This window comes from Molossus molossus, unplaced genomic scaffold (assembly GCF_014108415.1).
Source record: "Molossus molossus isolate mMolMol1 unplaced genomic scaffold, mMolMol1.p scaffold_m16_p_14, whole genome shotgun sequence".
In the NCBI taxonomy this organism is placed as follows: Eukaryota; Metazoa; Chordata; class Mammalia; order Chiroptera; family Molossidae; genus Molossus; species Molossus molossus.
The window spans coordinates 78,335,744-78,357,565 of NW_023425349.1; the positions used below are offsets into that span (position 1 = coordinate 78,335,744).

The 21,822-nt window shown below is 40.5% G+C and overlaps 1 protein-coding gene across 1 annotated transcript in view; it reads left to right on the forward strand.

Moving 5' to 3' along the window:
• The window catches only part of TEK (TEK receptor tyrosine kinase), a 123,084-nt gene that overhangs the window by 32,370 nt on the left and 68,892 nt on the right, over positions 1 to 21,822 (forward strand). The window lies entirely within an intron of this gene.

Sequence of the window (21,822 nt, forward strand, 5' to 3'; positions counted from 1 at the left end):
CAACCAAGTGGACGTGGAACCCAGGACTGGTGGAGGAGTTTAGAGAGCAGCTAGAGGGGGGTACACGTCATCAAAATGGAGAGAGAACCTGAAGAATAGCCTGGCCTGAGAAACTGAGACCAGTTTTAAATCTGTACTAAATTTGACTTAAAAATGGACCTCGCCCTTGCCCAGAGCATCACAAACATTCCATGAAATTGCCTCTGGCTTTCCTGTGTTTGGACTGCTTCCCTTAAGTGACTGCACAGACAGGCTGTCTCCTTGCTGCCGGGAGCCTGAGTCAATCTGACACTGTCTCCGTGGAGGACAAAGGAGGAGCTGCTTTCATAAGCCACTGGAGTGATACCCTGCCCGGCTGCTGCTGTGCATAGCATCGCCGCCATTCCGATTTGTTCCCGTGTGTCTGCAGTCGTGAGGCACAGCCCCGACCCGGGGCTTCTGGGGGGCTTCTCCGGTCCGTGTGCGCAGGGGCCAAGCCCTGGGGTGAAGCGAGAGTTATCCAGTTGGACATGGGAACAGAAGCATCAGAGGAGGGCTTCTCGAACTCCCTTTCTAACCGAAGACACCTGGATTAGCACCTCTTGAGACATTCAGGTCTGCAGTTTGACAAGGGGGAAAACTGACATAAAGTTTAGTTGGAATTCCACCTGGTAAATGTAGCTGTAAATTGGATTTCAGAATTTCTTTATACAGAATTTCTTTAAACACAGAGGAGGGAATATGGCCAGAAAAACTGCTTCCCACACAGGTGGTTCCTAATCATGGCAATAATTCATGCAAGGCCCGGAGGACAGTGGAGTCCAGAATTGTTGTCAAGGAATGGGTACAAGGCCGGGGTGCCCTGAGCCCTCTTCCACCAGCAAGTTAAGACTGTAATCCCGTCAGGGAGTCAGAGGGGCTGAAACTCTGAACAGCTTCTGTCCTATTTCAGAGCAAAGAGAAGCACAGTATAAGAACTATGCTTTTAGTAGACTGTAGACAGACTTGCTATCATAGACAATGATAATGGCCAGCGACGCACACGGCGGCTGGGTCGGGGACGGAGGTAAGCTTTGGGTTAGGTGAGAGGTCTCCTGAGGGTCAGCTGGCAAAGGCCTATGGAGCAAGGGCTTGTGCTCATCTTTGAGGAGCCCCTCCATCCCCCCACACCACCAAGCTGCTGGTGAAACTGCCTGTCCAGAGCCACTTAATGCGCAGAGGCTGGTTTCCTGTCCAGGTCAGCCCCGTGAGAGAAGGCAAGAATCAAAGGACTTCAGAAGGAAACACGGACTCTTCCTCACCTCAAGATGGGCCTGTTTCCTGCCATGAGGGTTCGAAGTGAGGGAGGCAGGCACACAGCGGGGCACAGAGCCATCCGCAGTGCTTCCTTCTGGGGCTGCCTTAGCTCCAAGATGACTTGAAAAAACACCACCTTTCCTCTGGGGCTGATGCAGACCGTGGTGTCATCCAGATTCACTTCATCAAACCAGCTCGTGCCGTGGTGACTCATAGTCCTTCATACAAAGTCAATGATTTAGATGTTATTCCCCCATTTTACAGATGAGGAAAAGGAGACAGAACTTTAAGACCAAAGCTCTTAACTACTCCACTGTTGCATTGATGATGCCAGGCAATTAATAATTCACAAAATAGCCACCTGGGTTTCGGATTAATTACTTTCAGTTACTGTTGAATTCTTCCAATTCAACTTAAACATAATAAACACATGTGCACAGTCTGTCAAACGCAGTGCTTTGTGCTGAGGAGTTGAAGATGAACAAGACAGAGTCCTTTTCTTCAGGAAGCTCACCGTCTCAGGAAGGAGGCGGACATGTCAATAACTAATTAGAATGCTGCCATTAGGTGGACTACGTGTGTGTACTGTTGCCGGATCCCTGAGCCTGGCAACTTCGTCAGCCGGAGGTACCACTGACACCAGGTTGGTATGACTCCTAGACTTTTCTCCATACATGTTCTTCTGTATCTTGTTTTTTTTTTTTTTCACTTAACATATCAAGGCCATAATCCCATGCAAACTTTAACATTCTATTATGTGTGTGAACCATTATGCTCTCTGCTGTTTCTAATTTGTGGCTATAGTCTGCAGTGAATATCCTTTCTATGTCTTTCATGTTTTTACTGGTAATTGTAGAAGACATACTTTTATTATCATTTTAAAATTAACACACTATGCAGAGTGGTGCAGCCACTATGGAAAACACTATCGTGTTACCTCAAAATGTTAAAATTGAACTGCCATTTGACCCAGTGATCCCACTTCTAGGAATATATCCTAAGAAGCCTGAATCACCAATCAGAAAGAATATATGCACCCCTATGTTCATAGCAGCACTATTTACAATAGCTAAGATCTGGAAACAGCCCAAGTGCCCATCAGGAGATGAGTGGATAAAAAAGCGGTGGTACATATACACAATGGAGTACTATGCAGCTGTAAGAAAGAAAGTTCTCTTATCCTATGAGATGACATGGAGGGACCTGGAGAGTAGTATGCTAAGTGAAATAAGCTAATCAGAGAAAGACAAATGCCACATGGTCTCACTTATCTGTGGAATATAATGAACAAAATAAGCTGATGAACAAAACAGACCCAGAGACAAAGTAGTAGGGTACAGATTGGCAAACATCAGAAGCGGGGGGGGGGGGGGGGCAAAGAGAGGGAAGAGATAAACCAAAGAACTTATATGCATGTACACATAACCAATGGACATAGTCTGCAATGCTGGGGGTGGGACGGGAATGGGAGGAGGGTGTCAATGGGGGAAAAAGGAGAAAGATCTGTAACCAAAATTAATTAATAAAAAATATAATAAAATTAACACACTATAATTTAGTGTATTAACTTGGGTGCGTGTATAGCTTTTTGAGTTTCAATGCACATGTAGATTCATGCAACCTCTGTAACTTCTGAATGCAATTCCAGTGCTCCCCCAAATCTCTTTTGCTCTGCCTCTGTATAGTCAGCTCTCTCCCACTACTATTCCCCGGCAACCACGTCTCTGTCCTTTATCCCTGTGGGCTTGCTTTCTCCAGAATGCCATATAAATGCAGTCATACCGTATGTAGCCCGCTGATAGCATCTTCTTTTACTCAGCATCATGCCACGTTATTGCAAGTATCAATGGTTTATTCCTTCTTATTGTTGAGTTACGTATCCCATTGTGTGGATGTTTATATGCATTCTTCTTTTGAAGAACATTTGGGTGTTCCCGGTTTTGGGTGACTATGAATAACCAGAACTACTATAAACATTCATTTTATGAACATACATTTTCATTTCTGTAGGGAAAATACTTAGGAATGGGATTACTGGGTGATATGGTACATGTACATTTAACTTTATAAACCTGTTAAACCATTTTCCACAGTGACTGGGCCATCCACTTTATATCACCACTAGCAATGAATGAGAATTAAGTTGTTATACATTCTAGCTAGCACTTGGTATTATTGGTTTTATTGGGGTGGGGTGGGGTGGGGGGTAGGAGGAGCATAGGGTATAGCGTGTGGTTTTAATTAGCATTTCCCTAATGTTGGACATTTATTTTGATGTTTATTTGCCATCTATGTATGCAGATTTTTTGGTGAAGTGTCTCAAATCTTTTTTTTTTTAATCCTTACCAGAGGACATTTTTCCATTTATCTTCAGATAAAGTGTGTGGTGGGGGGAGAACATTGACATGAGAGAGACACATTGACAGGTTGCCTCCTACCTGACCCCTACCAGAACCGGGGACAAACTGCAGCTGAGGTACATGCCCTTGACTTGAATTGAACCCGAGACTCATTGGTGTGCGGGCCGATGCTCTAACCACTGAGCCAAACCAGCCAGGGCTCAAATCTTTTGTACAATTAAAATAATTGAGTTGTTTGTTTTCTTAGTGTTGAGTTTTGCAAGTTTTTTATAGATACAAGTTGTTTATCACATATGTGATTTGAAAATATTTTCTCCCAGGTTATAGTTTGTATTTTTATTTTGACAGTGTCTTTCATAGATCAAAGTTTTAAATTTTGATAAAATATAATTTATCAAAAAATATATAATTTATCAACATTTTTTTTTTTTTTTTTTTTTGGTACGTGCCCCTAGCGGGAACTGAATCCAGGACTCTCTGGTCCGCAGGCCAACGCTCCAACCACTGAGCCAAACCAGCCAGGGCCATTTTTTCTTTATGTACATTTTGGTGTCCTAGATAATAACCCCAACATTATGAAAACTTTTCTCCCATAGCCCCCAAATTTTATAGTTTTAACATTTTACATGATTCGTTTTCAGTTAATTTTGGTATAAGGTAGGAGTTGTTAGTTCAGGATTCGTTTTGTTTTCCCATATGGATGTCCCATTGTTCCCATGACATTTGCAGAAAACACCAGCCTTTCTTCACCGAATTGTTGGAAGATATGTTCTTGAGATGAACTGGCATAACAGCAGTAATGGTTTAATTGTTAAAAGAATGGGTTTTGAAGCAAGTCTGCCTGAATTTGAACCTCAGTTCTGCTAATTATCTGTGTGACAACAACCACCTGCTTAACCTCTTTTTGCCTTGGTTTCCTTTTCTGTTAAACAAAGATCATCATAGTGCCTATTCGAAACGACTGTTATCATGGCTAAGTGTGTTATTATGTGTGACACACTTGGAGCAGTGCATGATGTGTAATAAGTGATGGATTAGGGTTAGCTTTTATGTAACTTGGTAATTACTGTAGGTATTGCAAGCATGCCCTATAAATACATCTCCAAGGAAATGCAAAATATTTTGACCATTTGTTTTCAGTCTACTACAGTTGGCTATTTATATTTTTCCTCTGTGCATTGCCACCAATAATTGAATTATAGAATTTATTGATATATATAATAACTCTTTAAATTATACATATATATATTTTTATATTTGTCTATTTTAGCAATCATACTACCTACCTACTTACCAGGTAGATGTTCCTGTTTATCTGCCAGCACTAGATATTATGATCCCCTCTATTTTTGCCAATTTGATAGACTAATACCGAGATGTCTTTTTAATTTGTATTTTGGGATTTGTCGTTAGGTTAATTGCCTTTTCATATGCTTATTGGTATATCAGTTAGCTTTTGCTGAGTAACTAGTCATCCCAACAACAAACATTTATTAAATCTTATGGTTTTGTAGCTCAGTTGAAAGTTCTTTGGTCTAGCCTAGCTTGGCTGAGCTCTGTGGTCAGCTCACAGCTTGGCTAGGGCTGGATGGTCTAATCGGATTTACTCACACATCTGACAGCTGGTCCACTGGACCTCAGCTGGAATGGCTTATGTCTGCTCCGTGTGTCTCTCACACTCCAGTCCGTTATTTCAGGCTTTTCTCATGGTGGTTTCACGGTTCCACAGAACAGTAGGAAAGGGCAAACCAGTGGGAAAGCATATTTAAAGCCCCTCTTTGTGTAACATTTGCTAATGTTTCATTGATTATCGATAGCCCTGTGGCCAAGCCTAGCTTCAGGAGGTGGAGAAGTAAAATCAAGGCACTCAATGAAAGAAAATGCAAAATATTGTAACCATTCCCAACCCCCATCTACTGCAGATGATTGTTTTTGTTTCTTCCTCTGTGAATTGCTGATGATTTATTGATTTAAGAAATTTATTTATATATTATACATATTAACTCTTTAAGTTTCACATATAACAATATTTTACCACTTGGCCATTTAACTTCATTGATATAATCTTTTGCTAAGTAGAAGATTTGGGCATTTATTATAGTGAAATCTGTCAGTGTTTTTTTTTTTTTTTTATGGCTTTGAGTATATTCGTACCTTTAGGTTACCACACTATAAGCCTTTTGAAGGCAGAAACCATATTTTATTATTTCTTCACCCAAAGAATGCAGCATATAACCCAGTTCAAAGTACTTAAGTAAACAATTATTGAATGAATTAATTCACTGAAGGCCAGTCTTACTTACTCATTTATTTATGTTCATTCATCAGTACTTATTGAAAACCTGTTATATGCCAGGCACTGTGCTAGTTGTTAGAGATACAATAATGGGCAAAAGGCAAAATTGATTTCTCTCAGGTGCTTAAAATGAAGCATAGTGGGCCCAGCCAGGGTGGCTCAATGGATTGAGCATTGTCCCATGGACTGAGAGGTCCTGGTTCGATTCCGGGTCAGGGCACATGCCCAGGTTGCGGGTTTGATCCCCAGTACGGGGCATACAGGAGGCAACTGATCAATGTTTCTCTTTCACATCAATGTTTCTCTATGTCCTTCTTCCTCTGTCTTTAAAAAGATAAATTAAAAAACATATTTAAAAAATAGGAAGCATAGTGGATAGTAATGGAACTTAACATCAGTGAGACATGGGTTCAAATTCTGCCTTTCTACTATGTGACCTTGGACATATTACTGAACATTCCTGAGTTTCAGGGTTTGTTTTTTTGTGTTGTTGTTTTTTTTTAACCCATAAGATGGAATATAAATACCTTCCTTCAATATTATTGTGAAAGTTCAAGTGGATAGTGTTTGTAAAGCACCTAGTATGATATCTATTATGTAGCATGTAATACATAATGTTAGCTTTTCCCCTACATGGTACAATCTGTCACTCTCCTCTTAGCAGCTATCATGATTCTGAACTTTCGTTACAGACTCATTTCTTTGGTTTGCTCTTCTAATAGTTCTCAGTGGGCTGTCACTTTAAGCTATTCTTGATTTTTGTGCAAGCAAATCAATCGAATTGTCTTCTCTGTTTGGAGGTGATGATCAGGGCACTGGAATTAAGGAAGTTGTTTAGTTCTGTCTTAGAGGATGTGGATATTTGGTTGTGGGGGTGGGTGTACACACATTTGGGCCACATAAGGGCAGAGGGGAACTTGGCAGGTGATTGAATCAGAAGAGCCCAGATGCAGAGGTGGTCTGGCTGCCAATACATATTCCTCTCACACCTGGTACATTTCTGGCCCTGGATGAACATGGTCCAATTAGAGTGCATTCTCTTTGGGGTAAAATGGACAGGAACGATCAGAGGGCAGCACTGTAAGGCTTGAGGGAATCTATGACTTCATTTCCGGTATTTCCATCTCTCTATCCGGTACCCTTTTCAGCTTTTTGGTTGTCTCTCTTCGATGTCTTTCTTCCCTTCCTTGCCCCAGTTGCTGTCAAGCTCTAGGGTTCTCCATCTTGCCAGATTTGTAAACATTCCAAATTTAAAGATTTGTCAATTTATACTGCTACCCTGGAGTGACAGAAAGGGCCTGAAAGAAATCAAGACTCAAAGGCTGGCTTTGCCACCACCCTTGGTGTGATCATTGACCAGTCTCTTTCCTAAGGCCTCAGTTTTCCCTAATGGTGATGGAGACCACAACCTGGGCATGTGCCGCGATGGGGAATCGAACCAGTGACCCCTTGGTGCATGGGAAAATGCCCAACCAATGGAGCCACGCCGGCCAGGACTTCAGTTTGCCCTTTATAGAGTGTGAGGCTTGTACTAGGCAGTCTCTAAGAACCCTTCCACTTTAAACAATCCCTGATTTGATGGTACTATGCTTCCTCCAGTCCTACCTCACAGAATCGAGTGTGCATTGAAGTGTGCACGTGTACTTTATATTTAGTGAAGTCCCACTGTGTGGACTTTCTGTCTAGTCCCTTGAAATAAAAAGTTTCCCGCCAACTGACTGAAAGTAGTTCTAACTAGAACATGTGTTATTTATCCTGGGTGGAAAATTTCTGGTGTTCAAAGGTGGGGAGAGAATGCCATTTCCTCCAGCAGACAGACAGTCCTGTTTGGCTGGAAGGGAGAGATGGGAAATGGGCATGTTCTTTGGGCACACTGGCTTGGCACAACTCCTGGGTGAGAACAGCTTGTTGTTAGAGAGACACAGCCTATTCAGATAACGAATGTCATTGTCTAACTCCCAACTCCTAAATATACAGTAAAAAAGATGGCAACTTCTTTAGGTATTTGCAGTCTTGTTCATTTTAGTATCTTCTTGTTATTTGCCCGATATCTTCTTGGAAGGAAACTTGGGAAAGAAGTTATTGCTCAAAGACTTAACACATGCATAAAAGGAGCGTGAAGAACAACTATTGCAACAAAAAGAATAAAGTGTTGGAAGCATGCTGGGGAACTGGGGTTCTTCAGGGGAGACAAGAAGGTAGAGAAGATGCTAAAAATAATGTTAACACCGGTTTGACATATAGAAATTTTTGCAGTAGTTCTTAAGGATCCAATAAAAAGAAGTTAATGCCAACTTTAGGATAAAATTAAGAAAGAACATTCTATAAGTGAGTCTATTAAACACTTATTCCTTTTCAAAACCCTGCTCAGTGGTATTTCTTGGGGGAAGACTTTTCTGACCATCTTCTCATATCCCGTTCTCTTTGCCTGAGTAGCTCCAGCTCTCCTTCACAAACCCTTCGCTGACTTCAGCCAAGTCTGATTAAGTTTATCATTATGCTGTTCCGTAGCTCCTTTAATCCGCGCTCACTGTACCTGTATGGTCCCAGTGTTACACTTATTTGTGTGTTTAGTTGTCCATGTCTGTCTTTCATATTTGCCTGTAAGCTACATGAGAGTTGAGATCATATCTGTTTCATTCATTGTTGTGTCTCCAGGGCCAAGTGCAATATGGGAGGTTATCAATAAATTTGTTTAGTAGATGGATGAATGGGCATACAAATGACTTACTGAGAGCTTTTTTTTTTTTTTTATAACTAAAGAGAATTTTTCTTTTTGGACATCATGAATAAACAACTAAACTAAAATCCAAATAATTCTACCAAATACCCTGGAAAGTTTGGGGGTTGTCTTTGTTTCTTTGGCTCATTACTTAGGGCTTTGATTCCAGAAATACTTTTGGCTAAGACCTTTTCAGTTCATTGCCAGACCCTTGATTTAAAAAATGCTTTGTCCAAGGTAGTTCTCACTGGGTAGTGCCCATTTTAAATAGTTAAAATGTAAAGATCTCTACTGCTGTTAGAAAAATGGGATGACCAAGAACACCCATGGACAAATTTTAAACATAGTCAAGACCAGACTTCCAAGAGACCATACAGACAGTGGTTCTGTAGACCTGTGACCTTATTCTAAACACATAGCAGCGAGACTCCACGCAACGCTACGATTCTCAGGTGATAAGAAGTACAATGAAATAGCCTCACTATGCAATAATTTAACTTGCTTTTTCCTCTTCGCCTGCCAGCACTTTGAAGAGCAGGAAGCCCGGTTCATCAGAACTTGACCACTGCGCTGTGCTGAACTTGACTGTGGGAGGAGAGGGACAGCGGCCGAGTGCAATGAGCACGTTGTGCTGCAGTGAAATGTGTTTTCATTGAGATCTATATTTAGCCTTTCGTGTTTTTCATCTGTAAAAAAAGGAGCTGAAAACATGACCTTTGAGGTTTTATATGTTGTTATTTAAGCAAAATCATTTTTCCCCCAATGACAACAATGTGAAGCCCAAACGTGGAAAACAGATGGAAGCCGAGCCCTCCGTGAGAGTGTGCGCGTGGGTGGGTGTCTGGAACGAGCTGTTCATTTCACCTCCACCGTCCTAAAACACTGTTTACAAAATGAGAACTAACTCCTTGAAACAGTTTGAAAAACACAGCTCTGTCTCTAGTTTCTAATTCCATTTAATTCTATTATACGGGTGGTGATTTAGGGCCACATTATTTATATTACGATTTCTAAAGAAAAATGTTTCCATGTCTTAGTGAATGGGCCATTATCCAAGGCAGTATTGAATACAAGAACATCTAAATGCAAATACAGGATTTAAGCAACATTTTGAGTGTGCCACAATGTGATGGAGTGAGAAAACGTTAACGTAAAGATTAGATACTCATCACAAAAAATGCAATTAACAAAACCGCATTTTAAGGTACTGCTATTCTTCAATCGTGATGAACAATCATTTGTTAACTTGGCAGATGCCATGCCATGAAGGCAAGTATTTCCTTGTGAACAAGACACATTTTATGCAAATATTGAAAAGTATTTCCAAGATCTTTGCTAAGGAAAAACACGGTCAGTTCCCAAAACATATAAGATGCATGACATTCAAGTTACGTCTTTCTTTCACTTACAGCAAACTCTTAGCCTTGATGAAAGAAGTGTAATTTGAACTAATTAATGAATTTGATCGGAACCCTTCAGACTGCTGTGACAGGAGAGGGTAATGCTGTAGGACCAGGGCAGGCGTTAGGCACAGGGACTGATGCTGGTGTGAGCTCGGATGGGACCCATCTTTGGCAAGTATCCTTAGGACAGTGTCCCCAGCAGAAGACCCTCGTGTGGCAGCAGTCACAGAGCTCGTTTCGAAGCCACAGGCCACAGCTCCACACATTCCGCAGGGCCTCTCCACCTCTGTTCCATTTAGAAAGCTAAGTGTGCCCACCCTCCTTTTAACCCATGTTGTAAAATGTTTTCCAACACTATGGAATGACATCACATTTCCTATCATTAGTCCAAAGAAGAGAGAAAGAGAAATGCATTATTTGGATGTAATCCAAAGAGATTTGGAGAGGATGTAGGGATAAATGTTGAGAGACATATATTTCTATGGCTCTTGATTCCCTTCCAAATGTGCCTTTTTAAGGGGAGGGCAATGACACGTACATTTTTACATTTAGTTTTTATGTGTAGGCAACATTCAAATGGTTCAAAAGCCAGCGCACGTATGCACGCAGTGGAAAGCATCAGTGCCCCCAACTCGCACTTCTCCCCTAATGGTCACCCTTGTTCTTAGTTTCATGGATCACTCCCTTCCACGCGGGGCATCCTCTGATGTGGATGATGGCAGGTAAACAACTTTCCTAGATCCCTTAATTTTTAATCTTTTCTGGTTCTTATTTCCAAGCAACCATCACTGCTCTTCTGCCTTAAGCATAAAAGACATGGATTGAAAGAATTTTAGGACGTTCACTGGGTTGCTGAGTGAAACGAGACCCATGGCGGGATTTCAGGGAAACCTAAGTAGAGCCAGGACCACCTCTGTAGCAGCCTCAGCCTCTGCTGCAGAACATGAAGTGCTGCTGAGCTGCCGGCACAGACTCCACCACACTCGGCGCCACTCCCACTGGTGCTGTCGCCTGCGGCCGGGGTGGATTCTGCACAGCACCTGAGCCTGTGCACCTGCCGCTCTCACCTGGGCTTTGGGGGAGGGTCCCGATGGGCCGTCGCGGTCACGTGCCATGCCTGGCTAAGCAAACAAATATGTGCCACTTTTACTATTAAATATGTTTTTATTGAATATTTTTTAGAGAGAGAGGAAGGGAGAGAGAGCTAGAAACATCGATGTGATCGAGCCTGCGACACAGGCATGTGCCCTGACCAGGAATCAAACTGGGACCTCTTAGTCCACTGAGCCACACTGACTGGGCAATATTTGCCACTTTTATTTGTTTGTTTATTTATTTATTATTTTTAAATCCTTATCCGAGGGTAATTTTCTATTTATCTTCAGATAGAGTGGGAGGGAGGGAGGGAGAGAGAGAGAGATGGCGGGAGAGAGAAACATTAATGCAAGAGAGACACATCAATTGGCTGCCTCCCGCATGACCCCGACCAGGGCAGGGAACGAAACTCAACCAAGGTATGTGCCCTTGACTGGAATCAAACCCGTGACCCTTTGGTCCACAGGCCGATGCTCCAACCACTGAGCCAAACCACCCAGGGCAATACTTGCCACTTTTAATGTTTAGGTTCTGGCATCTGGAAAAACTCATAAGGTGGTGATCCTTCAAATATATGAGAAGGGTTTATAGTCTTAACAGAAAAAAAAGAAAAGAAAGGAAAGAAGAAAGGCAAAGGAATAAAAAGAAAAAAAAAAAGAGAATTTAAAAAAGAAAAGGAGGAGAGGGAAGAGAGGCGGTCACGACCATACAAGGGAAAGAAAAGCAAAAATGTTTTTCTACTTTCCACTTGAGTCTCTCCCTTTTAAATTTTCTACTTTAGATCAGGGGCACTTACCTCTACTCCAGGTGAAGGACAAGACTGCATACATTGCTAAACTTTCCAGGTGCATCCCGTCAATGTGTCTTAGCTTCAACATGAAAACATGACTGTAACAGGAGTTCCATGAGAGCCCACTGTGCTGCAGATCACCCATCTGTTGTATGAGTGATAGTGGGTGATGAGAAAGAAATTGGAAATACTGAAAAGTAAAATAACTTGAGCAGATCAGCCCAAGATTAAGCAGTGTCCTTTCCTTCAGCCTAAATCCTTTCCACCCTTTAAGATGCTGGTTCTTCACGAAACCTCTACAAGTTGCCCCTTCCCGTCCCACACAGGCATGTAGGCTGAGACAGGTGCTGCTAATCTTTGCTCCTGAACATATCGTCAAATTCTTATTGTTGCTATGATATTTTAAAATTCCCTGTTAGCTTCTGTGTCCCTTTTCCCTCAAAGCATGTTACCTTTCCAGCGAATATAATGCATGAATCCTAATAGTCACTGAGAAATACCTGTCGAATGGTGTATTTTGCAGATACTGTATAGTTAAGATCCAAAGCACAAGTGAGTACACAGAGAAGCTGAAAACATTACATTATACAATAACAACTTGTAAAAGTCTGAATTTAAGTAATTTTGATAAAGAAACATTTTCTAGTTACTTGAAGTGCAGGGTAGGAATACATATAGGAACTCTAGACAAGTGGAATAAGAACTGATCATGGAAATAGGCAGGTTGTGTTCCTTCCCAGGAAATAGCAAAGAGAATGGGTTACAGAATGTCCTTGCTGAATCACAGCCCATATTTACTGTGTCTTTACTTTGTGAGCACGCTATGGTGGGCATTTCATACTGTACTCTTAACTCAGTACATGGGCTTGGGGAAGAAAATCCTTACTAGGATGGGTCTCCGAGCCTCACTCTGAAACACCTGTCTTGTTTTCAGTCTCAATGGGACTTGAAGATCCTGACAGAGGGGGCAGAGGTTACAATAAGAAAAGTGCTGACCTTCAGTTTCCTGATTTTTAAAAAAATATATAAGCACTTTGAAATTATGTTCATATTCGAGGTCATCTAATCCAAGTTTCTACACTTTGCAGGAATTTTTTCTGTTATCTTTCTCTCTATCCTTATGCTCAAACATCTCCATAACCTGCGTCAAATACCAGGGTTCCCAGGTATTCTACTTGCTCATTTCATGCTAGGATATCCCCCAAATGGAACCAAATAAATGATTTACTTAGGGCCTCTCTGTCTGCTAGAGGAACTAGTACAGTTGGACATTGAATTTTAGGTTTAGAATAAGGCACAAAAGTAATCGATATCATACACCAAAATTGGTTAAGGAATAAGGTACTCTTGTAAAGTTTACAAAAAAGGACATACTAAAACTCATCACATAATAGCGAAGTTATCTTTCATATTAAGAAGACAAAATCAGAGCCCTGGACATTTTGAGGACCAAAGAGTTGTGAGTTCGATTCCTGGTCAGGGTCATGTAGGAGGCAGCTAGTTGATGTGTCTCTCTCACATTGATGTTTTTCTCTCTCTCTCTCTCCCTCCCCTACCCCTCCCTCCCTCCCTCCCTCCACCCTCCTTCCCACACTATCTGAATATAAATGAAAAAATATCCTCTGGTGAGGATTTAAAAAGACAGAAGTGTTCATGTGGAGATTCAAGAGAATTTAAGATTATTTGGAAAGAACCTTGTCCCGTCAAAAAGACAAAGATCAGTGTTGGACAGGATGTGGAGCAAAGGGAACCCTTGTGCACTGTTAGTAGGAATGTGAATTGGCATAGCTACTATGGAAAACAGTATGGAGGTTCCTTAAAAATTAATGATAGGCGCCCTGGCCAGTTTGGCTCAGCGGTTAGAACGTTGGCCTGCGGTCCAGAGACACCTGGGTTTGGTTCCCACTAAGAGCATGTACCTCGGTTGCAGTTTGTCCCTGGCCCTGGTTGGTTCGTGTGGGTGGCAGCCACTCCATGTGTCCCTTTCACATCGATGTTTTTTTTTCTCTCTCTCTCTCTCGTCCTCTCTCTCCTCCCCTCTCTATCTGAACAAAAAATGGAAAAATGTCCTCAAGTGAAGATAAAAAAAAAAAATTAAAGCAAGGACTACCATATGATCTAGCAATTTCACTTCAGGGTATCTATCCAAAGGAAATGAAAACAGGATCTTAAAGAGATATCTGCACCCCCATGATCACTGCAACATTATTTACAACAGCCAAGACACGGAACCAGCCTACGTGGCTGTCAGTGGGTGAATGAGTATGGAAGACATGATGCACACACACACGATTTACCCATGAGAAGGAAGGAAATCCTGTTATTTTTCAACAACTTGGATGAAGCTTGAGGGCATTATGCTAAGTGAAATAAGTCAGACAGCCCTGGCTGGTTGACTCGGTGGTTAGAGCCCCACCTCTGGGGCCAGCTGAGAGACTCGTCATACCAAGGGATCTGCCCTGAATTCATGGAGCTGCCCTGGCACTGGCTGTGGTTTATTTAATGACTTTAGGAGATAATAGGAAAAGCAGTGGATTTGAAAAGACAACCACACTTCATCTGGCAATTGTTTCTAGGTATTGATCTGGTCTCTTTATCCTTTTGCTTCTCCCAGCTCTCTTTTTACTTTCAGTGACAGGGAAATTGTATATCCTAGAGTCTGGATTTGACAACACCTTATTACCCTTATTCTGCATGACAGTTATAGGAAGCCCTCTTCCCCCAGTGAGTCCTCTGTCCTTTGTAATGCCATTTACAATAAAATACCAAAAGGGTTTTGTATCTGAGCTTTGGATATAAGAAGAAATCCTTACCCGATTCCTGGGACAGATCTTAAAAATCATCAAGTTAGTGTTTCTAAAACAAGAATCTATATTTGTACTTGTTTGTATGTGCCTAAAGAATTTCTGGGAGAAGCAAAGAAAAAAAGACACCGGATCAATACCTAAAAACAACTGACAGATGAAACGTGGTTGTCTTTTCAAATCCACTGCTTTTTCTATTATTTCCTAAAGTCATTAAATAAACCACGGCTGGTGCCAGTGTAGCTCAATGAGTTCAGAGCAGAACCCTTGGTTTGGCAAGTCACTCAACTGGCCCCAGAAATGGGGCTGGATCAAACCAGAGCTGAAAGAATTACAGTGTTTCCTTCCTCTTGGTGACTCCCTGGGAGCATGCCTGGACTGAGCGAGTGCAGGGGGAGGCGTTCACTGGGCGGAGGGCTGGGTGTGCACGTGGAAAGGGGCCACGCTTTGGTGCGGTGTTGGGAGGCTGTAATTCTGCTAGGTGTCCTAGCTTATTCTCTCTTACACGATTTTCTTATTGTAACCTCTGTCCCCTCTCTCAGGATCTTAAATTTCCCATTGAGGCTGAAAATAAGACAGAGTGAGGATTGAAAACCCATCCTAGTCAGGATTTTCTCCCTTAAGCCCATGTATTGAGTTAACAGTACAAGAAAAAGAGAGAGAGAGAGAGAGAGAGAGAGAGAGAGAGAGAGAGAAAGAAACTCTTAAGTCCCACTTACATTACGATTTAACTTTTAGAAATTCTTCCTAATTAATCAGATAAAAGTGTAACTCCTAGTAGGATCACCCTCAAAACCCCACTGCATACATTAAACATTGGCAATTGCCATTAAAAACAAATTGTGTGAGGGCTTCATGGCAGGCACAATGCTTGGCATAAGTCAGCACTCAAAAAGGGTCTGGAAAATAAATTCCAGTGAGTCCCAAATTCTCAGCAACCACTGGTCATCTTTCAATCACATTTTGTGAAAACTGTAACATTTGCTTTTTTCCCTATAAAATTATTAATTATCAAAATAGTCGTTTAAATATGGGCAAGAAAGTCAGTTTAGATTCAGGAGAGCACTTCTGTATTTAACTTCATTATATTAGAAGTGATAGCCAAGTGAATAGGTAGACATAAATTAGATCTGGAATAAAATTTGTCTATCCCTCCATCATCTATCCATCCATCCATCCATCCAACAAATAGTTATTAAGTTCTCTATTGCTGAGACTAAGTAGGCTATTCCTATGTAAATTGATGCGAATAAAACAGATGCAATCCTGGTCCTCATGAAGCTTACCATATAGGAGAAGAAAAAGTAAATAAAATAATCACAGATTATACTAATCTTTATGAAATGAACTGAAAGCTGAATTAGAGGCTAAGGGGATGATAATTTGGAGATATTATAGATAAGGTAGATAGAGAATCTCTCTATGAGAAAGTCATCTAAGCTGAGAATCAAAGAATGAGCAGAAGTTAGTCAGGCAAAGAGTACAGAATCGTATTCCAGGCACAGGGATCAGCATGTGCAAAGACTTTGAGGCAAGACCTTTCCATGGTGTATCCAAGGACTTGAAAGATACCTAAGAATTGAATTGCAGCTTTACTTCAATTCAGCTGGGGAAGATAGACTAAACTCCTCATCTTCTGAGCCTTCATTTCCTCATATTTAAAAGTAAGGTAATGGTGCATACTTCGCAGGGTTGTTGCAAAAATTTAATGAGTATTTAATGAACTAACATGTTGCTTACTTGAATCACTTTACATCTACACAGAGGTTTCTGAGACTCCAGTTGGTCCTCATCATCCAGGGTGCTTGAGCTCCTGTTCATGTAGACTTGGGGCTCAACCATCACTGGAGCCAGAGAACATGCTTCCTGGTATTTCCACATTCAACAAGAGGAGACAATAGGCACAATTCTATGTGTTCATCTTAGAAACATTGGAAATTAAAACAGAGAGAGAGAGAGAGAAACAAGAGGATTTTCTTTTTTTGAATGTGCTCCATCATTTATGGGATAAATATTGAAGGTCCGGTAGGAGTTTGTTTTTACTTGGGGGAGGGTGGAGGTTTGGGCCTAGGTGCTCAGGAAACAGAATACGGGAGAACACATCCCGTCCACAGCAGGCACAGTGCTCGGCAAGTTATGTACTTTTTCTCCTTTAATCTTCACAAGGATCCTGCAAGCGAGGTCTTTTTGGCCTGGTTTTAAAATGACACACTTGAAGCTCAGAGGGAAACGCAGATTTCACTTAGTACCTGTCTTGTGGGATTTAATGTGGAATCAGGCAATTCTTTGATAATGATGAGAGTCTTAAAGTGAGCACACAGTGTACAGGGGTGGGCGAAAGTAGGTTTATAATTGTATGGGAAAATAATACAATAATTAATAACTAATAATACAAGAATAAACTGTTTCATGGATTCACAACTGTAACCTTGTATATAGTTGATATATTTATTTAAAATACTTTATTATTATAGCAGTACTACATTATCATCAATCATAACTACTTATAATTAATAATGACAATAATGTCATTGTCATAAATTTCTCTCAACACAACAAGCATTGACCGAATACCTCACTGATGTCTGAGGCACTATAATGGGTAGAGATATATAGAGCAGAATTTGTTCTGAAGAATGGAAAGAATCTGACAGTCCGCTGCAGCTAGGGTCTGTGGTGGTTCAGGAGAGCTCAGCACGGTTGACATGATGTCATGGTAAAGAGTTTTGGATCCTGTATTATAGAAGATGGACACCTGATCGGAGTAGCATTTTAGGACTGCTCACATAGCTATTTTTATTTATTTATTTATTTTTGTTTTGTTTTTGTTTTGTTTTGTTTTTTTCTGTTTATTTATTTATTTTTTTGTTACAGATATTTTACCTTTTTACCCCATTGGCACCCCCCACCCACCCCCCCTCCACCCTGTCCCCGGCTTAGTTGTCCATGTCCATTGGTCATGCATACATGCATATAAGTTCTGTGGTTTATCTCTTCCCACCCCCCCACCCCCCATCCCCTCTTCTGAGGGATGTCAGTCTGTGCCCTACTTCCATGTGTCTGGGTCTACTGTATTCCTCAGACTGTTATGTTCATTATATTCCGTATATAAGTGAGATCATGTGGTATTTGTCTTTTTCTGCTTGGCTTCTTTCACTTAGGATAATACTTTCCAGGTCCCTCCATGTCGTCTCAAAGGATAAGAGATCTTTCTTTCTTACCGCTGCATAGTATTCCATTGTGTATATGTACCACAGCTTTTTGATCCATTCGTCTACTGGTGGACACTTGGGCTGTTTCCATATCTTAGCTATTGTAAATAGTGCTGCTATGAACATGGGGGTACATATATTCTTCCTGATTGGTGTTTCAGGCTTCTTAGGGTATATTCCCAGCAGTGGGATCACTGGGTCAAATGGAAGTTCAATTTTTAATTTTTTGAGGTAGCACCATATTGTTTTCCATAGCGGCTGCACCAGTCTGCATTCCCACCAGCAGTGTATTAGAGTCCCCTTTTCTCCACACCCTCGCCAACACTTGTTGTTTGATGATTTGTTGATGGCGGCCATTCTGACAGGTGTGAGGTGATACCTCATTGTTGTTTTAATTTGCATCTCTCTGATGATTAGTGATGTTGAGCATTTCTTCATATGTCTCGGCCATTTGTATGTCCTGTTTGGAGAGGTGTCTATTCAGCTCCTCTGCCCATTTTTTAATTGGGTTCTTTGTCTTCCTTTTGTGGAGTTGTATGAGCACTCTGTATATATTGGAAATTAACCCCTTATCTGATATATCATTGGCAATGATGTTCTCCCATACAGTGGGTTGCCTTTCCATTTTGATGATTGTTTCTTTTGCTGTGCAGAAGCTTTTTAGTTTGATGTAGTCCCATGTGTTCATTTTCTCCTTTATTTCTGTTGCCTTAGGTGATGTATCAGTGAAAATTCTGCTCCGTATGATGTCCGCAATTTTGTTGCCTACATTGTCTTCTAGAATTTTTATGGATTCACGGGTCACATTTAAGTCTTTTATCCATTTTGAGTTTATTTTTGTGTATGGTGTAAGTTGATGGTCTAGTTTCATTTTTTTGCATGTAGCTGTCCAATTTTCCCAACACCATTTATTAAAGAGGCTGTCTTTACTCCACTGTATGCTCTTGCCACCTTTGTCAAATATTAATTGAGCGTATTGCCTTGAGTCCATTTCTGGGTTTTCAGTTCTGTTCCACTGGTCTATATGCCTGTTCTTGTGCCAGTACCAGGCTGTTTTGGTTACAGTTGCTTTGTAGTATAACCTGATATCTGGTATTGTGATCCCTCCAACTTTGTTCTTCTTTTTCAAGATTGCTGTGGCTATTCGGGGTCTTTTTTGGTTCCATATGAACTTTTGAAGTATTGTTCTAGTTCTATGAAATATGTCGTTGGTATTTTGATGGGGATTGCATTGAATCTATAGATTGCTTTGGGTAGTATGGACATTTTAATTATGTTAATCCTTCCAATCCATGAACAGGGTATGTGCTTCCACTTTTTTATATCTTCCTCTATTTCTTTTTTCAATGACCTGTAGTTTTCTGCAAATAGGTCCTTTACTTCTTTGGTTAAGTTTATTCCTAGGTATCGTAATTTTTTTGGAGCGATGGTAAATGGGATTGTTTTTTCAGTTTCTCTTTCTGTGAGTTCATCATTGATGTACAAGAATGCCGTCAATTTCTTGACGTTAATTTTGTATCCTGCTACTTTGCCAAATTCATTTATTAAGTCTAATAGATTTTTGATGGAGTCTTTAGGGTTTTCTATGTACAATATCATGTCATCTGCAAATAATGACAGTTTCACTTCCTCCTTTCCCATTTGGATCCCTTTTATTTTTTCTTCATGTCTGATTGCTGTGGCTAAGACTTCCAGTACAATGTTAAATAAGAGTGGCGAAAGTGGACATCCCTGTCTTGTTCCTGTTCTTAACGGAAATGTTTTTAGTTTCTGTCCATTGAGTATGATGTTGGCTGTAGGTCTTTCATATATGGCCTTTATTATGTTGAGATATGATCCCTCTATTCCTACATTGCTGAGCGTTTTTATCAGAAATGGATGCTGGATTTTGTCGAATGCTTTTTCAGCATCTACTGATATGATCATGTGGTTTTTATTCTTCATTTTGTTTATGTGGTGTATCACGTTTATTGATTTGCGAATATTGTACCAGCCTTGCATCCCTGGAATGAATCCCACTTGGTCGTGGTGAATAATTTTTTTGATGTATTTCTGGATCCGATTTGCTAATATTTTGTTCAGGATTTTGGCGTCTATGTTCATCAGGGATATTGGCCTGTAGTTTTCTTTCTTCGTAGTGTCTTTTTCTGGTTTTGGAATTAGGATTATGCTGGCCTCATACAATGTGTTTGGAAGTCTTCCTTCTTCTTAAATTTTTTGAAATAGTTTGAGGAGAATGGGTGTTAGTTCTTTTTTGAATGTTCGGTAAAACTCCCCCGTGAAACCATCTGGGCCTGGGCTTTTGTTTGCTGGGAGAGTCTTGATTACCTCTTCAATTTCCTTAGTTGTTATTGGTCTGTTCAAGTTTTCTATCTCTTCTGGGAATAGTTTTGGGAGACTGTGTGTTTCTAGAAATTTGTCCATTTCGCTGAGATTGTTGAATTTGTTGCCATATAGTTGTTCATAGTAGTTGTTAACGATCTTTTGTATTTCCGTGGTGTTGGTTGTTACTTCTCCTCTTTCGTTTCTGATTTTGTGTATTTGGGTTCTCTCTCTTTGTTTCTTGGTGAGTCTAGCTAAGGGTCCATCTATCTTGTTTATCTTTTCGAAAAACCAGCTCTTTGTTTCATTGATCCTTTGAATTGTTTTTTTGGTCTCTATGTCATTTATTTCTGCTCTGATCTTTACTATTTCCTTCCTTCTACTTGCTCTGGGGTTTTCTTTTGTTTGCTTTCTAATTCTTTAAGTTGTGAGGTTAGACAGTCAATTAGAAATTTTTCTTGTTTTTTGAGGTAGGCCTGTAGTGCTATGAACTTCCCTCTCAGAACTGCTTTCGCTGCATCCCATAGATTTTGTGTTGTTGTGTGTTCATTTTCATTGGTTTCCAGGAAGTTTTTAATTTCTTCCTTGATCTCCTCGGTGACCCATTCATTGTTTAATAACATGCTATTTAGCCTCCATGTGTTGAAATGTCTTTGCATGTTCTTGTTGCAATTGATTTCTAGTTTCATGCCATTGTGATCTGAGAAGATGCTTGATATGATTTCAATCTTCTTGAACTTGTAGAGATTTAGTTTGTGTCCTATCATGTGGTCTATCTTTGAGAATGTTCCATGTGCACTTGAGAAGAATGTGTATTCTGTAGTTTTGGGGTGTAATTCTCTGTAGATATCTATTAAATCCATTTGGTCTAGTGCTTCATTTAGAGTCTCTGTGTCCTTGCTAATTTTTTGCCTAGAGGATCTATCCAGTGCTGTCAACGGGGTGTTGAAGTCCCCTGCTATGATTGTATTGTTGTCGATTTCTCCTTGGAAGTCCTCCAGAAGATTTTTAATATATTTTGGTGCTCCTATATTGGGTGCATATATGTTTATCAAGGTTATATCTTCCTGTTGGATAGATCCTTTCAATATTATGTAGTGGCCGTCTTTGTCTCTAGTTATGGTCTTCATTTTGAAATCTATTTTATCAGATATGAGAATTGCTACCCCAGCTTTTTTTTGCTTTCCATTTGCTTGGAAAATTTTTTTCCATCCCTTCACTTTCAACCGATGTGAGTCTTTTGTTGAGAGGTGTGTCTCTTGTAAACAACATATAGATGAGTCATGCTTTCTTATCCAATCAGCTACTCTGTGTCTCTTTATGGGAGCATTCAATCCATTTACGTTTAAGGTGATTATTGATATGTGCTTATTTATTGCCATTTTTGTTTAGTGTGGTTCTATTTTTCTTCCCATTTCTACTGCTAATTACAGCATTCCTTTTAACATTTCTTGCAGTGCTGGTTTGGTGCTAATGTATTCCCTTAGCTTTTTTTTGTCTGGGAAGCTCTTTATTTGATCTTCTATTTTGAATGATAGCCTTG